This window comes from Agelaius tricolor, unplaced genomic scaffold, assembly GCF_023055355.1.
Source record: "Agelaius tricolor isolate 1412-34295 unplaced genomic scaffold, bAgeTri1.0.p SCAF_1, whole genome shotgun sequence".
NCBI lineage: Eukaryota > Metazoa > Chordata > Aves > Passeriformes > Icteridae > Agelaius > Agelaius tricolor.
Genome location: NW_027269261.1, coordinates 10,689,788 through 10,713,723, shown reverse-complemented (window position 1 = coordinate 10,713,723; position 23,936 = coordinate 10,689,788).

Here is a 23,936-nt window from a genome sequence, read left to right as displayed (position 1 = left end):
TTTCTACATATTTAACATATGTGTTCAGTACATAGAAATTCAGCTCTATAAATCTGCTTTAGTCTTTTAATCCTCCAGCACCTCTGACTGTTCTTTTAGTGCTAGAACACAGTTTGTGACAATATATTAGACCATGCAGAGCATCTAACTTAAAATAAACAGCCACCCTGTTTGCTTTTAGATCAATAATCTATTCATCTTCTGTTCTGTTGCTACCCATAGCTGCTGAGGGTAAAAAAAAATAAATAATAACACTATGAATGTCACCTTTCTGTTCTTTTTGTGTACATCATAAAGGTGATGACAAACTCCCTGCCCAGCTGTGGTTCTTGCACATTTTCCCCTATGCTCAGGTCACTGGAAATCCCTTCAGCTGGTGTCAGCCACAGCAGAGCCTATTTTTTGGAACCTGGCTCCCCATTTCAGCTGTGCTGACACCACAGGACTCTTCTCCTTCATGCATATCTGTAATTGCTAATTGGTTTTGCTTTTGGCATTCACATCTTGTAGGCTTTTCTCTGAAAATTCAAGGGCTAGAAGTTCCAACAAGACAGTTGGGAGATTCAGGTAACTGCCCAATTCAGGGGATGGATAATATACAAAATATTATGAAAACCCCTAGAAGATTATAAGCATTGAGAACACTGAACCCTGTGTGCAAATTGGAGACTTTACAATACAATACCCTGCCATTCTTCCCTAGACAAATACAGAAAGTGGAGATGCCACTTTTGCTGATCCACAAGGAAGATAATCTGGGACAATCCAACCATAGCTCATCTTTTGGTCCATCATGAAGAGGATATATTTCTCCTTTTAAAATATTTCCATTATACCTTCCATCAGAAGGAAGTTACCACTTCCAAATGCCTCAGTTTTCTTTTCAGTCAGCTCAACAGTCAGCACTTAGTATTCCCTGCAGCTGGAATATGTTGTCCTTTTTTTCAGGAAACACAACAGAGTGGCAGGAGAAGCCTGTTCAGGCTGTCTTACTCATCATGTTCTACCAGATACCAACATCTGTATTTTCTTTTTGAACTGGATGAAACAAGATAAAAGAATATTTTTCTCCTAGCGTTTTCACACCTTTGCACTTTATTTCATATATCTATGTATTTGCTGGAAAAGCAAAGGCCAGCTGATAAATATTTCTAAATTGTTCTGTTATCACTAAAAATAGGTGTTTTGTTATCTGCCGCTTCCATCTTTAGGAGTTGACTGTTTGCAGCAGGGATTCAGGTCTGAGCATTGTCTTAACTACTTATGGTAACAAATCCTTCTACTACCAGGTCTTTGTTTCCATAGCAACTGTCCAATAATTTCCCAGATAACATTTATGTGATAAACAAGCCTAGAAATCATTGTTGACTCACATTAGAAGAAATCCTATACATTTTGTGCTGCAGCAGTTGCACTGTGTGGCTCCAAGGTTTCGTATTTCACATTAGGAGGTACTCAATCTTCTCCAAGAAGTAATAGGATTAAGCAATTTCCCCAAGCATCACAGAATATTCAACACAACTCATTTTAATGTGATCAGGATAAAGGCAACATCCTCTGCATCTGTCACCACACTACGCATTCACAATTAATTAAGAAATGCATCTGCAAGCAGTACCTCATTTGAAAGGGCTCCTTGAAGGAATGAAAACTAAGGGAAAAGCAGCCAAGCACACATACCACTCCTAGAACTTAGAAAATTTGCTTAGAAAATAAAGGATATTAAAAGTAAAGAAAAATCCAGAGCTATACCAGAGTTTTTTGCTCACCTTTTGGGTTACTGTTTGTAATTGCTTTCTGAACCAAGTGCACACAATCATATTGGGTGTCTGAGATATTGTCCATTTGCCCCAGTGGAAAAGTGGCACTGGCAGCACAGCACAGCCCAGACACAGGGAGAACTAGACAGAAACATGAATTCCCCTCACCTGCTGTCCTCAAAAAATAGCACCTCAGTGGAGCTAGGCAGTACCAGGTAAGAGTTGTGCAGGACTGCAGAACAGAGCAGCCTGGCAGGCTGGCAAATATGTACCCCAACAAATCAATAAAATAAATGTCCAGAGCATTTTGAAGAAAACTAATCTGAATTTATCATCTGGCAAAGCAGCATGGAAATATCCAAGTCCTCAGATGTCCATCACAGTCAAGTTCATCATGCCTTCACTAGAGAACACAAAATCACAGCAGCCCCTCACAGCCACTGCTGACTCCTGGGGAAAGCTGATTCTCCATTTTGTTTTGTTAATGCACTCTGCCAAAACCTGTTGGCTATATTTGCTTGTTTCACCTTCTCTATGTGGAATCCAGCCCACCTGGGGCACAGTACTGTTGGCCTCTCCAAAAAATGGAGTCACTCAGAAGAGCTCCCCTCCAGCTCCCAGACTGTGAAACTCAAACCATAAAACACTTGCACAAAACAAGACAAGTCTCTGCATTTGAATTCGCAACCTCTGTAATCTAAAACTTCTAACAGACAAGAGTTCAGATTAAATTATCGTTTTGTTCCCTTGAGCTTTCAGATTTGTGCATCTTTTTAAGAAAAATATGCATTTCAACGTGAAAATCTAGATTTTAATCCTTAGTGCCCGCAATTAAAGTTGCATGAATTAATTTTTAGTAATCCGTAACAGGAAACAGATTTCTCAAGAGTTTACCTGAGGTTTGCTCAGACCGATTTATTGCTTGTAGCAAAACCCAAACATAAACAACATAATTGTTCTTTGAATTGCTGAGTTAGAATCTCAATGCATAACTTAAAGTTGTGTGAGATCACAGAACTTAAATCAACATAGACCAAAGCCAGTGAAAAAAATAGCAGGTTTTGCACAGTTTTGATCAGAGTCCCCTTAATAAAGTCTTAATAAAAGTAAAATAATTTTTAAAATCATAGTATTTGGAAGTACTTATAAGGCACATCAATAATCTGATTTTTTCTCTGAATTAAACAAAAACACAGTAATATACTCTATTTTCCAATTGCCTAGTTGCATAGCTTAGCACTAATGACAATTCAAAAGCAAAAACAATTAAGGAAACAAAATATTTCCATTTTGAAGCATACTTTTATATGATATAAATAATATCCTTGATTATTCAAATTACTGATTCATGTAAATGACTTAGAAGTATATTGGCTTTATCTTATCTTAAAATCTGTGTTAATATCAGCAGAAAGTTTGATTTCCAACAACTGAATGTCAATTGTTAGATGGATTAACTATCTTTAGCAGTTTCCATTTTGTAGTAAAAATGATATATGATTACAACAGTGAACAGAAAAATGTAGGTATGGAAGTACTATGTAATAAAGGTTCCAATACCATTAATTCACAAAACAATTGAATCATGAGTAAATTGTTGAATTATTTCACTTCTTTATGCTATCATTTCTCATAGCCTGATAAGTCTGTTTTCTTCTCATACCCCTCTGAAAGCAATCCAGTAGATCCAGCTATTCCCTTTTGATTGGAAAATATGTTAAGAAAATTCAGTTGGTAGAGCCTCTGGTGCTGGGGCCTTTGCTAAATGTAGATCCCAAAGTTTGAAGGTCCTGACCCCCCCCAGTGCCCCCCATTGCTTTCAATGTGGTTTTTAGCAGTCCATTGCACCACTCAGCTTTCCCAGAGGCTGGTGCAGGATAAGGAATAGGATGCACCCACTCAGTATCACACCAATCACTCCTGAGGCAATCCAAACCTCTTCACGAGCTTCCAGTGCTTTTTTTTTCAGCTGGGGTGCACCAGGCCTCAGATCCTTTGTGTCCCCAACTCCAGAACCCCAGGGGTTGTCCTGGAGTCTCTCCAGGTACCTTTTGCTGGAGGCTCCAGGAAGGACCATCCTCCCAGCAGCAGAGCGTGGTTTTTACATCCTGTCCTGCCCTGCCTGGCCCAAGAGCTACTGCATGAGCAATCTTTGATCTGTTCAAAAGTTTGGTGTTGTTCTGGATCCCACCTGGAATCATTCTTCTTCTGTGCCACAAGATAGGGAGGGCTTACAGTCTGGCTGTCCTCTGGGATATACATCCTCCAAAAACCCAAAGCTCCGAGGAAAGCTGGGTTTCCTTCTTGCTGCTTGGTGCTGCTGACCAAGTCCGCTGGAATCTGATGCCATCCATCTTGCCATTTTACTCAGAGAACCCCTTCCCCACCACCTCTGGCAACAATATAAAGATGGTATGGAATAACCTCTAAAACACACCCACAGCCACTGCAAAAATTAACTCTTCCCTGGCTGGAACCAGGACAAGAGACAAATCTCTCTGCCGTACAAGAAGGGAAAGCACTCCACTACCAAGTGTTTTGCCTTGGATTGTCAAGCAGTGTCAGGTAACAGCTGTGTTCTGAAAGAAATCCCTCTGAGGCATCCCTTGTAGCCAGTCTGCAGCCTGCCCAAGGCTCCACGTAGGAGGGTGAAGTTTCACCTCCTGTCACCCACCCTCTGCTCCTGTCACCAGACAACGAGCCATCATCTCACTCCACTTCTGTTCACTCGTTTCTGACTGGGAGACACATTCTCCATGTTGTCATGAACGTCATGTGATGTTACAATCCTGAAATATTTCAATCTCTGAGCTCCTGTTTTAAGAATTATTCCTGCGTTTGACCATTTTACTTGCACGGTACAACAGTACAAAATGTGGGAGACAAAAAGACTTATTCCTAACTTGCAGTAAGTATAATAGAAGCCTAAAAATGGGGAAAACCCCTCAGGATTTAATAATTTTCACTTATTTTGGTTTATTTCAGAGATCTGCTAATCAAAGACACTGAAATCTCTCCCCAGCACACAGCTGGTTTGAGTGGAATATTTGTTTTTCTGACCAATTTTGATCGCAGGATGCAGAAGGAGAGAAAAATGATATGGTTCTAGACAGAGAATTTTGGCATTATATCCACATGCAATGCAAACTAGATTGCTCAGACTTGAAATATACACTTCTGTTGTAGATTAGAAAGCTCTAGGAATGATGAGGTCCAACTGGAAGAGACTGGAAGTGAAGGGGGGAAAAGTGAGAGTCAAGATCCAGTCACCAGACACAGTGAGCATCCACAGTGACATTTTCAGATGTGCTTACATGCCTTGGTAGTTCCTCATTTCCTATTGAGTTACACAGGATTTTACCCAACTGTTTGAGTCATCTTGGCCCATCTGTGAGGAAAGATGTTTGCCTTTGCTCAGAGTCTAAAACAATATCATCTCAAGACTACACAGCACCAATCGCTGCTATCATCTCCTCAGCAAGCTGACTTGTCTGAGCACATCAGAAACATCCTCTGCTCCAGAGCCTGGTTTTCTAAACACTGAGTCAAGGTCAGGGTGTAGAACCTTATTTATCAAGTGTAATCTTTATAAAAAGAACTAGTTTTATTTCACCTGAGCCAGTATATCACATCATTTTCAGACTCACACATTTCTTCAGGAGCTTGAGAGGCTGGCTGTCAGCCTTCTCCAACACTCATGCTCAAATGACTAAGCAGAAAACATCTTTTACACAGAATAATCCTGAAAATATGAAGCTGGCTTTTTAGAGTTTTTGAGCTTTCTCAATACTCTCCTGTTCTCCCAACAAACATTTGTATTTGCAGCATTAAATAATTCCAACATGCATGAAAAGAATATACAGAAGAGGTAGGGGCAATTTCTGAAACCCACATAATTACCAAATTAAATGGAATATAATTGAAGTGGCTGCAATTATTTAGCCACACATAATAATGGGATCTTAAAATATGTCTATATACTCTGCTTAAATACAGTGTAAGTACTGGAAGGTGTGTGCCCTCAGCTATGCTGTTGCAGCTCCTTGAGGGGATTTTTTTTTAAGGCAATGACTGGCATTTTTTCTTATTAGAAAACTGAAAATCTGGATCTTAAATAAATAAATAAGAGTCAGAGCTTTTTTATGCTACCATAAAGAACACAAATCAGAGCTGCACATCACATTCTCACGAAGTTTCACCAGGAGCTGGAGACCTGTGTGCCCTTTGAGCATTTAAAAATGTCACCCTGTAGCACAGAGAGATATGTAGAAATTCTTCACTATTTCTGATTAAAATGCATCCTCACAGCCTGTCTGCTCACAAAATCTGATTAGTTATTATGTGTGATGCCTTGATTGTGATGAAAGGCAACCAACTGGGAAACAGCAAAGAAAGGTTAACACAACAGTGCCTTTTAGGATCTCTGGTAGTAGCACTCCATAGTTAAAAAAAGCTATGATTAAAAAATGTATCCAATAAATATATTTATTTCATTTTGTATTGGCTTCTTCAGTGCACCTGACACTGAGGACTCAGCCTGTTGGCTGTGCTGCAGGGAGGCAAAGGAAGGTGCTGTGATTCCACTGATGTTTTCTGTACCCTCATAAAAAGTCACTTGTGGTCACTGTAGATATCTTGTATTTACTTTCTGTAATCCAGTTACAGAAGGAAAAAAGGCCACTCTGTGCTGAGCCGTGCCCCGATGACAACAAGATTGAAAGGCTCAGGTGATAAGTGATGAATGTCAGAAAAGGGGCACAATCCCTCCAGACAAGATGGAAGATGAACCCAAGCAGGCTGTAAATACCAGGCAAGTTTTGATTAAGCTGACTGAAAGTGCTTTGGGTTGCATTTCCATCCCAGGGCACTCTTATTCAGCAGAGCTTTTTAGGGGGGCTCTATTCTCTAGCAGACAAAAGATAATTAATAACGACTTACTGGGAGGTCTTTTTTCAATTTTCTAGTCCAAAAAAGTTCTGAGATACCATTACTGAAAGTCACATTATTCTGCATTTTCATAGTGTACACCAGTGTTTGGAGGCTTCTGCACTGCAGGAGTTATAATTCCAGATTTTACTGGGGCTTCAGTGTTGGAGAAGACAATCTTCCCAGAACACAGGAATGATAAACCATTCCAATAACCTTTTAAATGGTTATCAAAAGGCACCAAAAAAATAGGATGATAAGGATGAAGGACCAGTTTCCACTCCTGGAGGGAAAAAATAAAGCTAGCTGAATAATGAAAAAAATATTCACAAAGCAAGTTGAAGTTCAAGAGTCAGATAAGATTTTTCTCTTATTAATGTGACAATAATATTCACTGGTCCTTGTTCACAAGCACTGTGGTGATTATTCAAAACTTTACCCTTTTTTCATGCTATTTACTCTCAGCTATTTATCTTTTCCTTTTTTTTGATCACTCTTATCACTGGATCAGCAGAGTTGAGGCCATTTAATAGCCCATGGCAATACAGAAGTGCAGTAGAGAGGCTTGGGGTGAGATTTTTCAGGTGGCTCATTCCTGTGATGCTCCTGGCACCAAAGTCAGAGGCCCTTCCTTCATTTGTCTCAAAAAAAATAGCATGTTAGGAATACAGAAATAAAAACTCATTTTTAAGAAATCACTTAGTAAACTAGAGAGACCACACCAAAGAAAGTCCACGATAAATATTTCATTCCAGCTGTTTATGGTTTTGCTCTGTTAAGCTTCTGTGTAGCACACCTAATTTAGCTATTAAATTCCTCAACAGTTTTAAAGTCAACTGAAATGACTATCAGTCAAGGTAACATGATCTGGATTCCACTTCTGATTAGAATCTCCAGTTTCCTATGGTAACATATCCTGAGAGCTTACTTTGAGTCTTTGGATAATTGAGACATCACTAAAAATCCCCAGAACATAACTACCTGAAATTCACAGCCTTTTCTTTAAAAAAAGAAAATAAAACTAATTAATTAATTAAAATTTCCCCTGTATGGACTCAAGAGAAAGTGGCTAAAAAATATCAACTCTTAAGAACCCAGAAACAAATTTTATTTAAATTGTTTTTAGCCAAGTGACTTCCCTGTGTGATACCCAGGGTCTGCCAGATAAATATTTAGTGGTGGCAGCTGTATCAAGTGACAAGCAGAAAGAGCCCCATGTCCAGAGGAATCACAAGTTTTCTGAGACAGCAAATGCACAGCACTGCACAATATGACATTTACTGGTATTTGTGGGGCAGCACCAAATCTGCCTTTTCTGCAGCTTTCGGAGGAATTTAGGATTTTCTTCCCTCTTTATTTCTCCCTGGCTCTTCTCACTGATAGCCAGCTTTGAGATTTAGTGCCCACTTACTTATTCTCTCAAAAAGAGACACAGCTCCAAATCACTGGGATCTGCCTGCCACTAGCATTGCTGAAAAATACAGAGAAAGAAAACAAAACTCTAAAAATAGCTTGCAGCAGTACAGAGGTTTATTAATGGAGCAAATAAAAAAAAAATAAAACAAGATTTTACTTTATATGCCTTCTATGCTGTTCTTTCAGAACAGCCCATGGTATAAATTCTCCCTTTTTGAAGGAAAGCCAAGTAAACAACCATTATTTCTATGCCTAAGGAGCAACTGCTTAGCCAAACAAGAGATTTCCATGGACCCCATATGCAAACCTATGGGAACAGCCAGGTCTTTTGCTGGTGAACCTTCTCTATTAAGCAGCCTGCCTGCAGTGCTGCTTGCTGCCTTTGCCTGGTAGCTCATTTTCTAAGAAGCTCACGAGATTTTGCAGAGATCTGTTGTGACTGCTCAGGTTTAGCTCAAATATGCACTGCTTGCATGATTATTTCATTCTTTTCTTGCATGCGAGCTCTCTGGAAATTGCCTTTTGTGTTGCAGGGTTTGTCCAGTATCAAATCCTGGGGCATACCCCTGTTTAAACGATGCCACACTTTATTAGCTTTCATTTAACATCTGCTCGTGCTGCAGACAGATTTTTAAAAAGCCCACATTATGTAATTAGCTCTGATTTTATCGATTGCCTGTTGATGCGTGTTACTAACAGCAAATTTGAGAAGCCTGGTGCAGGAGAGCCTGCAAACATCGCACAGGAAATTTAGAAAGTGACTGCCACCCATAGACTAAAACCAACATAACACAATAGATGCCTGTAAGCAGCTATAGGACCAAGAGGAAGAGCCCACATCAGAAAGGCAAGAAGAGCTGCTTCTCCACACTTTGATTCTTGCTGCCACTTACAAATGGCACAGGAAACTAAAAATGAATCTCATGCAGCTCTCCCTCTCCTTAGCTGGCACTAATGTCTCACCACACTACAGCCTTTAGCTCTCTTGCTGTCAGAGCATGCAAACAGGGCTAGGCAGCTCTGGGGAACAAAAAAGGTATTTAATCCAAAATTTCCAGATACACTTCTGCTGTGAGCTTGAGAAAGTGTGTGTTGTAAAGATAAAAGCTGGAGGAAGAGATAAGAAGATATTCCCTAGCTTTGATTAGAGTAGACACTAATAGGTTCTCTAAGGTTTAAAATTTCATATAAAAGTGTTGCTGGGCCAATGATTCAAATTATTTTGGAGAGATATCCCATTTCAGTCTTTACTTCTGAACTATTATGAATGTTGCATCACAGTAGGGAAAATTAAGGAAGGGTGATCTTAGTGGAAATATGCTATCTGGAAGCAAGTGGAAAATCTGTATAGAGCAAAGAAACACCATTTTCTCTTTAAGTCAAAGCATTTAACAGCAATGCAGAATTCTAAAAAGATTATTCAGGCAGGGAGGTGGTAAGGAACAAATAATTACAGTGGTCAAAAAGCACTTTTTGCAGTTTCACTTTTATGGAGTGGCAAAAATCACACCAAGCATCACATGACATACGAAGTAGATCTTAATTCCCTGGGTCCTATTGCTAGGGCAGTTCTGCTCTTTTTTCCCCTTATTTAGGGACTAGATGATTTATATCAGAATTTAGATCAGAAGGGGATCTTACATGATACACAGAAGTTAGGATTCAAACATGCCACAGGCTCTACCCTTCTGGGAGGCTATAGCATTGTTGAAATTATTATTATCATTATCAAGAAATAATAATAGTAATAATATTAATAATAATAGTAGTAATAATAATAATAATGTAAACCAAACTGAATTTTGTGGTTTTGTTGGAAATCCAGTGAAAGGTGACAGCTGGTAAGGGAGAATTCCTATTACCCTGGACAGCAAGAACCTCATCCCTCACAGACAGCTAATAACTTGTCCAGGATGAGCAGATGATCCCTGCACATTGTCCAGTGACAGATGACTCAGTGCACAAAATCATCAGTAACTGGTACAAACACCACAGTAAGTTTGGTCACGTTGCAGAAAATGTCACACAAACAGATTTTATAGTGCTTTTTGTCCTGCCTCTGACCATGTTTAGTACTACATTTCCTGTGCAAGTGCAATCACCATGGGAATTTGATTCCCACACAGCAGGCTCCTCTGAATTGTGATCCACCTGAATAAGCACCTGTCCTATAAAAAGCCATTAGGCGCAAAACAAGAGTAAAACAAAAACACCTTTAAGGCATATTTCAAAGATATATGTTGAAAACTGAAATAATATACTGAATTTAAACATCATGGAATGTTCCCCTGTGAAATTCATGGGTACTTAAGCTTTTCATTTTCTCCTAATCCTTACTGGCAAAGTTCCTATTAAGAGACAAGGCCCAGAAGCTCCCACTTGTTAGCAGCAAGTCCAAGAGAACTATGGAAACATAAGTTGATATTTCCATGAAATTACAAGCATTTTCTTTCAAATTCCCAACAGCCACTTCCTTTGTGGATGCTGTTCCCTGACAAGCTGGCCTGGTGAAAACACAAACTCAGGAATAATTCCTCCCACTAGAGAGTAACTCCACTGCAGGGTGTGCCATCCTCTGTGTGTTTGTATGGACAACTCCCTCCTAACCACTCTCAGGGAATTATCAATTCCATGTTTGGCAAGAATTGCTGTTGGACAAACACTGCATGCAACCCTTTTCATATATATTTATAATACACTCTCATTTTACCCAAATCCAGAAGGGCATTGCTCCCTTTCCACTGCCCATTTTCTTCCTAACTGGACAAACTGAATTATAACAGCTTCAATCACACACCAGTGAGGGTGCACACATGAAATTCAGGAGCTTCACCTTGTACTTCAAGGAAGAAATCAGGCCCTAAATGCCTGTTGAGAGTTGCAGCATTGTGTAAATGTGGCACTACTTCATCAATTCCTGAGATGTATTTCTCCTGTCACATCAGAAAGTCAACAGTGACATAAGTCCAAACAAATTAAGTGTTGTCAACTGGGTTAGCCTTTTGCCATTGCAGTGCTGTCTCCTGAATGTAGATCAGGCCACGTAATCCTTGAGATACCAGTAACTACACTGTATTTTTGGAAATAACTCTCTTTTTATCCTCTGCAATTTCAGTGTCCTTAATCTAACTTGCAGGCAACAAGTAAAAATCAACTGTGCTAGCCAGAAAGTAAGCATTTTACATTCTGTATGGAAATGGGATTCATTTAAAAAGTGGAAAGTGGGATTATTCACATCTGTTACAGACACAACAGTTCACACAAGGATCATTTTCAAGCTACTGTGTGAGCAAGTCTATCTTCTGCAACAGAAAATGTGTTGAACTTGTAAGTGAACCAAAAGAGAGGTACAAGCCATTAAGGTTTTTCTCAGAAACAAGATATTGCTCACATTTGGGTTATTCTAAGAACTCTACCATTGCAAGATCACATGTCTTCAAAACACATTAAACCATAGCTGGCATGGACCACTTATTCTGTATGCAACATGGTTCATTTCTGCCTGCATAAATCTTTATGAAATAAAGGCCAACACAGGACACTGCAGAGGATTTGGGGTAGGAGAAGCAGCTCTGACATGGCATGGTAGATTTGGGGAGTGGTCCTGGCCTCTGATGAGGAGTGAGGAGCAGAGACACCAACCTAGACATGGAGCACACCTACAGCAAACCATGCTCCTGGGGAGCTGGCAGCATTCCTGTACCAAACTCCCCAGCACAGCAACACAGAGCCAACTCCTGCTCCAGGAAGTACCATAGGCAATTTTTGAGGTCTTTTTATTTATAAAGAAGTAACACCCAGAGACAAAGATTTTTAAAGAAACCTACCCAGGGCTCAGGCAATGCTGTCTAGGCAAGTCCCCAGTGTGGCTGCTCCTCAGTTTAATCACCCAGCACAGTGAGTGCAGGTCTGAAGAGTATCACAGCAGAAATAAGCTCAGTCTTTAGGCAGACACTGTCTCATGGCCTCAGCAAGCAGAGCACCAACACATCAGCTAAACAGCAAAGAAACAGGTTTCTGAAGCTTTTCTCACCTGCAAAGTTGGCTGAAGAGCATTTAAACTAAGGGGCTGGAGACAGGACAAAAAATGAGTGAATGTACAGGACTGAGCTACAAAACAGCTCCCTCTGAGATCCAGCCCACAAATTTCCCATGACAGAATTTGTGATATACCAGGTATAAGACAGGCTATATATCAACCCCAGCCTACCTTTACAGGAAACATTTTGTTTGCATGGTACATTTAGCTAATACTGAATTATAGTTGAGCTCATGTGATACTACCTATTATGCAAATACATTCATTATGATTCATGGTATTACAATAGGTAGAAAATGAATTGATAATTACATGACACTTAAAATAAATAGGATAATGCTTTGTAAAATCACAGCTAAGCATTATGCTGTACAATGCATTATGTTGTATCATCTTCTTACAAGAAACTGCAAGAGGCCTGGCACAGGGAGGCATTGCAGTATCTGCATCAAAGTGACTGCAGTGTGCTCTCTTTTTATTAGCAAGGAAGTGCTACCACGTGTTTTAGATGCAGAGAAGACATTTAATTAGAAAGCTGCTGAATGTACTTTTGATGTCTTGTCATCCAGCTGTTGACCACAGGGAACCACATAAGATACTTAAGTTTACAAGAACTAAATGGCATTTTGCCCCTCTGAGATGGTGACTGCATTCATGCAGGATGCTCCACATAGCACAGGCATTGTTAAAAACACTATCAGAAAGCAGAATAAAATGAAGCTGTTCCTGGATTTCACACAAAACTGCAGAGGTTAATCACTACCCTACCTATCTAAATGGTATAAATTTGGAGATCTGAAATGGAATTGGTGGTGTGGAAGACTTGTTTTTAATCAAGGGATGATGTACAACAGGATGTACAACTCTACCAAACCACTGACAAATCATGAAACGTGGCTAGGGAGAGAAAGGTGTGGCTTCTCTTCACAAACAAGTAGAATCTGGGTCAGTAACAAATTCTATTCAATCTCTTTGGGGGAACAAAATAAGGAATCCCAAAATAAATGTAGCAAACAACACCATAGCTGCAGCAGGAGGGCACAGAGACACTAAAGAAGATTTCAAGAGCACTGAGACAGAGGCAGCCTCTGCTGCACCGACTGGGCAGATAAATAAAGAACTTCACTTTCTAGCCCACTGAAGCTGCTGTTTCTGCAAATGGAGCCTGTACATTTAAGTTAAGAACACACCACAGTGAGCCAAGCCAAAAGCCCAAGGACCATCACCTCCTCAATGAGTAAATTTGTCTTGTTTCCCACACCTGCTGCAAAGCACTTTGGTACCATTTGAACAATTTTAAATCATCATGGCTCCCACTGTTAGAAGAGAGTAAATGTTAAGCATAAACATCTAATTCCTCACATAACAGGCAGGATCAGAAATACCAGATCAGATCCTGACTTATCCTGTCACTCAGTGGGAGTAAATTCCAAGAACTTTTTTATAACTGAACTTTGCAAGGCCTTTCTCACTAATTCATCTGTCATTTCACAATAACATGCAACTGCCCAGATTTTTACATGAAAAGAAAACAAACTGTAGGAAGTTTGTGGCCCTCTCCATTTCTGAGGTTAATTGACATACAGGACCTGCAACAAGTGTGAATATTCTGTCAAGCTTTCAGTTCACTTTGCAGCCCTCAGCAATTTTAAATGAGTAGTGTGCTCTGGCAGTTTCATAAATTTTCTAATTGGGTTCAGATCCCTCCCCTGAAAATAAGTGTAAGTGAAGCACCTCGCTTCTGGTACTGCATTAAGGATCATCACTGTTGATTTCCCATATGGCCATCTGAAATGGCTGAAGACAGACAACTAAACTGGCAATCAAAAAGCAATCAGCAGAGGTTAGTGCAACATCTGTCTTCCCATCTTTTCTTAGGCAGAGGGTGATGTCTAAAGAGACACCACCAAGTGAAACTTAGCCCCAGTTAAACGTTTTATGGCAAGGTAAAAGAGCAGTGTTAGAACCAATACAAGGTGCTTACAGTTTTAAGAAGTCATTTCAAGGGAAAGCACATTTTAAACTAAGTAAAAGACTGCCCTGGTTTTGCTACTCCAGCACCTTGCTGGTATGTCAGAAAGTGACATTGAAACTTGCCCAGAACCTGTCAGAAAATGGAAACAAAATGGTCTGGTTGCTAAAAGTAGATTGATGTCAAGCACAAGCCAGATTACAAGTAGAAAGGGTAAATCATATTTCAAAATTTCTCATGAAAGCAATTTAAGAAGCGAGAATATAAGTCAGGATATTCTAATATACATTTCAAACCTCATATAAAACTTCAAGATGTATTTCATTACTGAAATCTTCTCACTTCTCCCAGGAAGTCTGGCCTTCAGACCACAGCAAAATTAAATGTCCAGTTGCATGAACCAGAGAAATAACACTAGTGGAGAGCTCATGCCAGTCACCAACCAAGCAAGATTGATATGCAAAAAAAAAAACCGAATCAACAAAAAAAAAAAAAAAAAAAAAAAAAAACCCACACACCTGCAGAAGACCAAAAAACAATTTCATGATCTCTGTATAAGCTTCTTATACAGTCTTCTAATAACAGAATTTTACAGAGGAATTCAACAAAAATAATATAGAAATCTCTCCTGAAAGGTTAAGTGCATTTGTTTTTTATAAATGGAGATTCAGCTGGGAAGTTCATATTGCTCATTTCTGAATTCCTATGAACATTGTGGCTTTAAAAGCTTCAGTCAACAGGTTAACTCTAATGGCTTTCCACTCCCCCACAAGAGGTAGGAAGAAGGAAGCAGCAGGTAAATGGAGAAAAGTAAGGCACACACAGAGTACAATGTGGACAGGAATTCAAGCAGAGAAAAAAAAAAAAGGAAAACCACATAAAAGTATAGAAAGAATGACACAGAGAAGAAAATAATCTAGTTGTAAGCAATGATCTATCTGCTGAAGCCAGCTTCACCTATGATCAATACTCCTCTGTGTTTAATTCCATATATAATGTACACTTTCCAGATAGAAATCTATCCAAAAAGTAGAGCTGCATCAGCTTTGAAAGGCAAAACACTTAAATTAACATACACTAAGACATTAAAGATTCATGTTGAAAATCTAAAATGAATGTGAGAGCTTCCCACACCCATTTGGCTTAGGGGGAGGTGAGAAAAACACCTTGCAAGCTACCAAAGCACATTATAATCTCCCGAAGGCCCAGGACTTCTCAGGAGCTGGGAAGGTGGGCAAAGAGGTGGAGCTCACTGCAACTGCTCTTAACAAAAGCTAGCTTAAGAACCCAAGTAAAAAGTGCTTCTGCTCTGTTTCACTCCCAAAGCAGGCTATGTGGTTTATTTAGAGAGTTGGCTGTGAATAAAAACCTCCATGGTTCCAGCAGCATTCAGGTAATACTGCATATGTTAAGTAGATCTGAGATTTCTGCTCTTCGAGTAATTTGAGAAAACACCGAAGTAATATGAAATAATACATGTTCTTGTAGAAACTGGTTGGAGAAATTGGAGTAAATATTTGCTCTTCCTTCCAGAAAGTTGTCAAAAAATGAAATTTTATGAGCACAAGGCCTTCTTCCCACTCCTGAACACTTTTACAGCAGCAGCAAAGGTTTGGCCCACTGTATTCTGAGCCAGAGCCAGGAAAATAGAGAGCAGCAATGTTTTGTGACATCCACAGCCTCATGTGTGCTGCTTACAGCTTTCCATCTGAGATACATGCACCAAGCCAAAGAGGTAATTAAGGAACAATTAAATTAAGGTTTATAGGAAGCGATGAAAATGGCAGTAAAGAAGCAAACTACAGCCCTGCAAACAACACAACAGCATTTAGAGCACGCTGCAATGAACCTGCTGCCTCCTCTCATGGTGCTGCCACAGAGAGGCAATCAGGGAAGACCTGTACTGGCAGCCATCTCAGGAAGCCCCACAGCCAGATCTGGTCCCCAGACAAGAGTCTTTGTCACTGTGTTGTTTCAGGAAAGGGAAGCCTGAGCTATTTTCCCAGCCAGGAGCAATTACCAGAGTCGATGGCTCAGGAGCAGAAGTGCCCTACCAAATTCAGGGAGGTGGGAAGGCCAGGTAGGCAGTGCTTTTCCTTAGCCAAGCTGAGTGAAAAGCCCCAGAGCCAGGCAGCCATGCTGCTGAGACCAAAATTTAAGATAAAACAAAAAGCCAGCTGACTGAACACAAAGGACAACAGAGAGCGTGAAGAACGGAAAGGGCAGGGTGGTTTACTTCCATACAAACCACAAATCAGGTTAGGGGAATTTGCAGAAAGGAATTAATTACCCTCACAAGATGTCTGGATTAGGTAGGAGATCCTCTCCTTTCAGACTGGGATAATGAATGGAAGATAGAGTCATCCTGGTGAGTTTATGAGGCTATTGCAGGGGATGAGTGCAGTGCACAGAGGGTGACAGCTGCACCATGCCATCCCTGTGGTCTTTGTTCACTTTTCTTTAAAGCTTTTATTCATTTACCCAAAATCACAAGATAGTTGTACTGCAATAAAGTAACTACAGGGAGGTGAAAGAGTGTAAAATGAATGCATTCTGTAATATTAGTAATTTATCATTTATATGAAGTGTGTAATTGCCAAAAACTGCTAACAGATTGCAGGTCAGCAGGATCAAAATGTGTGCTTCCCACACCATTGAGGAGAGCAACTCACAGTGTTTATCCATGAGATCCTAATTTGAAAACCCAGGTCAAGATGCAGCTGATGAGGCAAAGAGGCATCTCCTTAATGTCTTCAGAGGGGTGATGCTGATTTACACCAGCTGCTGCTTCTGGCCCTGTGTTTCACAGAATAAAATGTTCCTAACTGAGATCCTGAGTATTTGTCACTGGAGAGAACATCCCACGAGCCATTTCTTTCACAAAGTTCTCTGCAAATGTTGCAAAGGTATCTGGTTTAAAGCTCCCAAAATGGCATCATGGACTACAGAGCTGTACAGAATTTTCTCCCCTCTCCCAGCTGCAGGGTGAGCATAAACATAAATCTCCTCTGTAAAAACAAACCAAAGAAAATCGATTTTTAAAGAAAAATAGAAAACTTATGATCCCTGTCTTCTTCTGTAAATAACTCTTAAGGCTGCTTTCACTTTAAAGTGTTCTCAAATATCAATCAAGAAAGTGTAAAATACCATAAATAAATAAATAAGCAACAGATTTTATTGGCAATTAGAGAAAACCTGCAGGAAAAAGTCACATTCTACAGACATTTGCTGTATCTTCTATTAAAGATAGAGGCAACATGTTTAAGATAACAGCCCTTAAGTACTGAAACCAGCTATGCACACTCAAGCAGACACAAACTAGAGATGTTTTTTCTCTGCAGGACATTCAGCTGCCACTGGGTAGAAACAGATTTTAAAAAAAGTTCAAGCATGCAACACTGACAGACTGAGTAGAACAAAGACACCAGCCTAAAATTCAAAGATAAAATCAGTCCTTGCAGATTTTTGTTGGCTTTTTGACGCTCTCCTCTGAAAACTTTATTGTGCGGGCCAACATTCATTTTTTCTTTTACATTGTTGTTTTTGTTCATCTCAGCAGATATTAATATTGATACTAACATTACTCCCACAAAAACTACATTTTAAAAGACAAATATTGGAAGGACCTAAGTAATGTGCTGAGCAGGGTTTTTTTTAATTAATCCCCCCTGGTTTAATATCTGTGATCACTCCCAGAGCCCCCTTCACAGCAATTATCTGCTTCACATTAGTGGCCTTTTACTTTATTTAAAAACTGGGGCAAATAAGAAAGCCCAAGAATTACACCTGCAATTAATGTTTGGATTCATTTAGAGTGTGAATAACAACTTCACATGGCCAGCAGAACTCAGCCTTCCCACATTCAAAGCAGGCAGCAAAGCAAGGGAGCACCAGAAAGGTCCCAAAATGTTTCTCCAAGACTCCCCAGTGCCATGACATGAAGGAGGCAGAGGTCCTTTCTCAGAGGAACATCTGGATGCCTTGGAGACCCAGTGTGGCTACACTGGAAACTATTCCAGCTGCAAGGAGGTGCCACTTCCATACTTTTGTTTCCTGCTTCTCTGATAGTTCACCCATTGCTATCTCTTTGACCATGATTTGCCAAGGTCTGTCTTTGTATCAGTCAACCTGAGCACAGCCTAACGTAGCAGGGCTTTATCCCCAGCCCCAGAGACAATAATATTGATAATTTCTCCTACTGCCTAGCTGTGGTGGCAGTGGTTGTGTTAAAAATATGTGGGCACAGAGGGCAGAGACAGACAGACAGACAGACAGACCTTTAGTCTTTACAAGGTCTCCATGAACACCAGTCGCCTGGGATAGGAGGGTGCTACAGGATATTGATTTCACCAGATGAGAATGGGACTTGTACAAAATCAATGCATGTTGGATAGACTTGTTGAAGTTTCACTGTCTTTCACTGATTTATGCTGAGACATTTCACCTTTACAGTGATACTGTTCTATTTACTCCTGAATTTCATTTTTGTCTTATTTAATGACCATCTCAAGCAGTTCCTTTTTGTATTTCTCACCTAGTTCATACTTGACCTTTTCCATATTTCCTTCCTTACAGCAATAAGCACACTTCAAAAGGTTTAGCAATCAAAGCAAATAAGCTCCCAGGAGATTTTCTGTGTTCCTAAACTTAGTTTCATTTACCCAAACCTATTAAAAGAAGAATCCAATATCCCAGACAGAGTTCCCCATCTTTCCCAACGGCCTCCTCCATCATAAAATTCAGATCTGTTGGTCAAAACCCATCAAGTTACTACCTGCACTTGGTACAGAGATTTTCCCCCACAGAGGCCCACAGGTGCCCTTTCTCACTCCCTGCAGTTTCACATCCCTAAGAGGACAGTCAAAGCATAGTTTGGGTTAGAATGTTTCTGTGCTGTACAGTAAGACTTCTCTCCCAAATACATTTAATAAGTAAATGTCATGCACATACTGGACAAGTAAGCTATGACACAATAATCATTGAAGCAAAGAAAATTCAGATATCATAAAATTATTTGGGCTGGAAAGGAATTTAAACATCACTTAGTTCCAACCCAGGGATCATCAAATATACTCATTCATTTTGCAACATAGCTAAGTCTTGAGACATCCAAAATACTGGGATGTATTAGCAGTATGGTGGGAAAACATGGCAAGAGCCTACTGTTACTTAATTAGACCATACTTTCTTAGCCAAAATTATCATACCAATGTGACCTACAACATGAAACATACAGCAAGGGACAGGAATATACTGTGGCTTCAGGGTAACATTGACTTGTTTGCAGTAAGTCGCTCACAATTATGAAAAAGATGCAAAGAGCTACTGAAATAGCAGTTGAAATTAAAAGGCATTTCCTATCAAAAATCAGACCCAGTGCCTTAATTTTATGGTGTCCTTGAATACAGGCAGGCTGAAGAAGAAAAATCTTTGGCCAAAAAGAGCAAAGACTGAAAACTAGAAAAGGAACAAGGTGACTTGAGCATTGGTGAGACAGTCAGGCAGGGCTTCTGAAGAGTTAACAAATCTAAAGGAACATAAAAGTAATCAAAGTAAGTCCAGATGAGTGCTGCACACCTCAGTGGAGCCCAGCAGCTGGTGTTCCTGCCCACAGTCAGGTATTGTATAAAACTGTCCTCACATGAATATGTGCAAAGGCTCTCTCTCACACAGAGAAAACACTGTCTGGGGACTGGGCAATTAACTGGGGTTGGGAAGCCAAAAAATCTGAAATACCACACTTAGAAAATACAAACATAGAGGCTCACAGGCTTTGAATACTGAACTCCACTCACTTTGCTATTTGTGGACGTCTTTGGGGATTGCTGTGGTCATCAGCTCATGTGTAATTGTCCCTCTGAATGACACCAGACCCTGCATTGCTGCTCTGGGATGATGCCACATCTCACTGCAGTCCCAGGAGGGGAAAATGAGTGATCTGAATTTGGGGTCTGATTCTGACTGCATAATTTGGCACTCCTGGCCACAGAGTCAATGGTTATCAAATATTTTGAGCAAGGGTCAGGGATGTGACTGGATAATTCAGGCATGAATTCTTTAGGGATTCCATATAGTGTTACTCCAAGCAAACAGGCAGCATGTTAAAGCACAATCTATCTTCTGAAAAACAGGATTATCAGGGCATGAGCTTCCCTGAGCTGGAACCACAACCTCATACCAAGACACTTACCAGATAAATAATTAAGGTAGTTGAAGATTCTCTAATCAAATGCATGTTCCAAAAATTGAGAAGTGTTTCCATTTCTAGACCTTCACACCCTCACACTTTTCTTTCCTTTTTATTTTGGCACTGCACTTTGCTTATGGTTCTTGTTGCTGTCATTGTTGCTATTTATAACAAAACACTGTAAACGAAAATTTTTTCACTCTTGGACAAGTTGCTACAGTATGTTTTGGGATTTGAAGCTGCAGGATTGTCTCTTGATCTTAATTCTTCAGGCTGTAGTGAAAGCCACTTCCACCTGCTGCAGTGAAGAGTGGCTCCCAGAGGTAGTATACTGAGTCCACATAAGGGGAGACAGAGGAAATTTTTATTTTTTAATTTTTTTTTTTTAATATCTGCTGCTTCATCCAAGAGACAGGATATATGGGTATCAAATGTTCAGAATAGGGCTTACAAAATCTGACTGTTCTGTGTTTCTCAACACTGATCATCCAAGACTGTTTATCTTCTACCTTAAATATATTTATCTACATTATTAGAGTGAAATCAGCTTTTGAAGTCAGCAAAAACAATGCCCCAGCATATCACATTCCACACTAACATGTCTAAAGCAAGTTATTTGCTTCTAGTAGGCACCTGCACATCTCCTTTCTCCTTACTCAGTACCTCACCCAATGAAAGGTAAAGATAAAAAAGAAAGAAAACGTCCTGGCATTTTCTGAGTGAGTGGTGAAAGATAAAGGCATCAAAGCTCTCTAGAGGGGTACATGGCTCCCACAGCCAAAAGCACATTTAGCAGTATTGCACAAATCTTATTAAAAGGAAGGGGGCATCAAAGCAAGCAGTCCAAACAAACTTTCTTTCAAAGAAATCCACAAAAGCAGTAAATATTTGCACACCAACAGTACAATGTCAGTATACAGTTACAAACACTAATACCAACATCTTCATGCTTACAAATGCTTGGCTGATCTTAGCTAAACTAAATCCATAATTTACACTAACTCCTGTACTATTGGTAAAAACCTTTCCAACTGATAGGAGTTTGCAAAAAAGAAACACTTCTGAAGCAGGTGACACGAATTTACCGCCTTCAAACTGCAATCAGCCTGAATTTATGCCACGCATAGGTGACCAGATGTTGTGCCAGGAAGACATTCCTAAAGAACAGTACTTCAGTTTTTGCACTCTCTTCTTCAAGAAAGAAATTTAAATATTACCAAGTATGACTGACCATCAGGAAAAGAGGAATGGTATGAAAGAAGACACCATGGGTTTTTCAGCAACACTTTCTCCATCTGGAGCAGAGAGATGTCTGGCATGCTGGTACATGGGAGCAGAGGGCTCTGCTCCACTCACCTCTGCAGCTGCACAGGGAGATGTTTGATACCACTCTGATGCCACACAGACCATCTTAAAAGACAAACAAAAAGCATGAGGAGGAAGGAATGGGGAGAGGAATTGTTAGGAACTGCCTGAAACTCCTTCCCCATCCCTCTGCACAACTCTGAGGCAGGGAGGGAGGGTCGAGACACTGGAAAAGGAGAACTGAAGCTGAGCCTAAGAAGAAGGGCAGGTGGGTTGTGGGGGGGGACGTGTTTTCCCTTTATTTTTCATCATCCTACTCTATTTTTAATTGGCAACAAATCGAATTAATCTTGCCTAAGTCAAGATTTTTCCTGTGGCAGTAATGGGTAAGGGACCTCACAGTCCTTAGCTTGACCCACAATTTTTTCATGCTGTATTCTGTCCCTGTCCCTTTGAGGAGACACAGAGAGAGCAGCAGGGTGTGTCTAGCAGCCAGCCAAGCACATCCCACCATGAAAACAAAAAGTTTGCCCATGATGCCTCAAAGGCCTTACTAACTAAGAAGCAGATTTATTGCTAAAATTACAATTGGCTTGCTTCCTCCTCCACAGTATAATTTTTAATACCCTTACACAACTTCAGAGTAGAAATATGGTCATTGTCATCCTTTTTTTTGTATTGTGGACTGGTCCAACCAAAAGAATTAAATATGAAGAGGTTGCAGAGATCATTTTTTCAGGCACTAAATACTTTCAGATCATGACTTCTGCTGTGAGACAGATTTTCAAATGCCTAACTACTTTCTTTTTAGGTGACTATAAACTCTCAAACTGAAGTGCTGGAGTGAAAACTGAACTGCAGCTTTTGCACGTTTGAGTCATGTCAGTTATGGTAAGTAATTTATCTTGAAAAATCCATAAAAATGAAATACTACATAAGGTGAATGCTATAGCTGAATGTGCAGTTTCAGATCCTATCTAAGGAGTGCAAAAATTCAGCAGCCCTGGATACAAAGGATCTGTTTCCCAAGAGATTTGGAGTCTGGCTCACACAGAACCTGACCTTTGGGAGAGAACCTTTCATAGTTTGAAGCATACATATTTCAGAGGCAAGAATACAAAGCACTTGGATCCAAAACACAATAACAACAGATGCCTAGCATCTCCTTCTCAGCTCTTCAAACAAAAATTCCACAAAGCTTATCCTCTCTCAAAACCCTGAGAAGTGGTGGCTGAGTGACAGATTCAAGAAGTGCCACCAACAGAACTGCAAAAACATCCTCAAAAGGGATTATGGGAGCAAATAGTAACTGGAGGACTTTAGAGAACCAGGTTTCATCCAGACCTAACCAGGAGGCAGCAGCTCCAAGGACAGAGCTCTCAATCAAGTACTTCTTTTCAAGGAAAACACAGCATTTGGAGGGGGGACTCCAAATGAAAATGGTCAAATTTCAGACAGCTGATGAAATTATGTAAGACTCTGCCACGATTAAATAATAAACCAAGAAAAGAAAAACAATCTCAAGGTATATATATATTTTTTCCTTCTTGATATGGGGGATCAAGGCAGAATTCCAAGTGTAACTTGCCCAGAGTTATTACAGATGAGAAGAATTAGCTTCCACTATCATCCTTTCTCAAATCCATATTATGCATATACAGGTTCATGTACATTCATATTTTACTTGTAGAACATATCTGCCCCCACAAAATGCTTACTATGCTTTTTATTTTCTCTAAAACCTTTCATTTCTAGAGAAGAGGTAAATATATTCACCTAGGAGAAAGAACAGCTTTTTCATTACATACAGAACTGGTGGCAGATTAGGGCTTCACACCTTTACTCAATGAGTAAAGAGCCTTTGAGGAGGTGCCTTCATGGGCAGCTAAACAAACAACTCCATGAACTACTGGCCCTGTAAATCCAGCCCTGCTGATGCTTGTCAAATGTGTGGCACTGTAGTGAATTCAAGATCATCTCAAGCACTGCTTAAAATGTGGAACTTTTAAAAACATGCCTAGAACAAGAAAATAAGATCTTTTCTAAAAAGAAAAGGCTCTACTTACTTCATATTTGCTTTCTCAACATACTGAGAGCTGTCATCTGGTTGAATTTCCTGCACGAAATTAATTCCAACTTTGGTGCACTGGGCATACCTCAGAGAAAGAAAGAGATGGGAAAAGCTTTCACTTCACAACCAGGCAAAGGAGGAAAAGCTACATTAGAAATATGATTAAAATTATCACAGACACCATGTGAATCTATATTAATATTTTCTAAAAATCTGTTTTAATTTTTCCTATTAGAATCAAAGCAATTTCCTACAGTTTA